Below are 1,813 nucleotides of genomic sequence, written 5' to 3' on the forward strand. Positions count from 1 at the left end.
CAGTTGTCAGGATGATAAGTGTCTGGAACTGGTTGTTGCGATCTCTGAAAGTTGCTCACAAACTGAGCTGAGTCGCTAGATATAGCGCATTGCTCTGTCGCATACGGACCTGCATACAGCTCACAAACACTAATTATCTGCTTAATACCATAGTTAGCCAGAGAATCGATCTTCATAGACAACGCCTTTAGTTGAGCAGTGATAGCCGTAGCTGTATCCACCTCAAGTACTCCTGCTACCTTGCCCTGTGGACTTCTCTGGGTTGGATACTGATATTCATTAGAAGCCATCAGTTCAATTAGATCATAAGCTTCCTTATAGCTCTTTGCCCATAATGCTCCGCCTGATGCTGCATCGATTATGGGTCTGGACTGTGCTCCCAACCCATTGTAAAAACAAGTGATGATCATCCAATCAGGAATTCCATGATGAGGACACTTCCTAAGCATCTCCTTGTAGCGCTCCCAAGCTTCACTTAGCAATTCTCCCGTTTGCTGCGCAAATTGAGTAATAGCATTACTAAGTGCAGCTGTCTTCGCCATAGGGAAGAATTTAGTAAGAAACTTCTGAGCAAGATCTTCCCAAGTAGTAATTGAACCAGCTGGTAGAGAGTGTAACCAGCTCTTAGCCTTGTCCTTCAGAGAGAATGGGAATAGTCTCAGCTTCACAGCATCTTCGGAAACACCGTTGAACTTGAAGGTGTCGCAGATCTCAATGAAATCCCTAATATGTGTATTAGGATCTTCCGTTGGAGAACCCCCAAACTGGACTGAAGTCTGTACCCATTGCATTATGCCGGGCTTGATCTCAAAGGTATTAGATGTGATAGCTGGTCGGACAATACTAGATTGAATGTCATTGATCTTGGGTTGAAAAAAATCCATCAAGGCTTTCGTTCGTGCTACTGGATCTCCCATTGTAATGAGTACCTGAAACATAAACAAATAAACTGTGAAAGTAAAAGAATCCGAGTCAGTGAACTTTAACGACCATTGATTACAAGCACATAAACTAAAAATTAACACCGAGTCCCCGGCAGCGGCGCCAAAAACTTGTTAGGGCGAAAACACGCGCTAATATTCATGCAAGTATACGCGTTCGCAAGTAGTATAAGATATAAATCAGATTTGTTCCCACAGAGACTGGTTTAGGTTAAGTTCAATTTATGCACCTATGCAACAATGTATGGTTATCGCTCAATGCTAAGACAAATAACAAATTGGGTTTTTATTAAACTAAGAGATTATATTAAATAACATTAACTAAGAGAATTGAGGTTGAATTACTATATATGACAAACATGGGATCCTAACTTCATTAAATACTTCGTTCAATAGCCTTCTCGTTCTTAACCTTAACATGTGATGATGAGGACACTAATCAGATAACACGAAACTGATAAACGCCAACTTTCATTGCACGAGTACCATTCTACCATACATCCATAAAAGAGATAGAAGCTGAATAGGCACCAATTATATTGAGACCCTATATGTCTATAGAATTTGACAACATAACGGTTTAAGAACAAGTTATCTATCTTGATTACATAGGGCAAGTAAAACGGTTAGAGTTACCTACGAATCATGCATACATATACATGAACCTATGCTAGCATGGCAAGTTCTAAACCTCTATATTCACTGTCGCTTCAATAGAGATTAACACGCTATCTTATATGTTAGCTACTCACATAGGACGAATAAGCACAACCAATACTAGGATATCAATCAATCACCACACACCAAGATATCGAAACAATTAATTATTAAAATCCATAAGTAAATCCGCTAGAATCCCATGACAACGATTA

The 1,813-nt window shown here is 39.6% G+C and overlaps 1 non-coding gene across 1 annotated transcript; it reads left to right on the forward strand.

Annotated features, from left to right (window-relative positions):
• Positions 1 to 420: 420 nt before the first annotated feature.
• LOC141682131 (small nucleolar RNA R71) lies at positions 421 to 527 on the forward strand. Its single transcript, XR_012559532.1, has one exon. It is a non-coding gene; the product is annotated as a small nucleolar RNA R71 (small nucleolar RNA).
• Positions 528 to 1,813: the final 1,286 nt, after the last annotated feature.

Source organism: Apium graveolens, chromosome 8, assembly GCF_009905375.1.
Source record: "Apium graveolens cultivar Ventura chromosome 8, ASM990537v1, whole genome shotgun sequence".
Taxonomy (NCBI): domain Eukaryota; kingdom Viridiplantae; phylum Streptophyta; class Magnoliopsida; order Apiales; family Apiaceae; genus Apium; species Apium graveolens.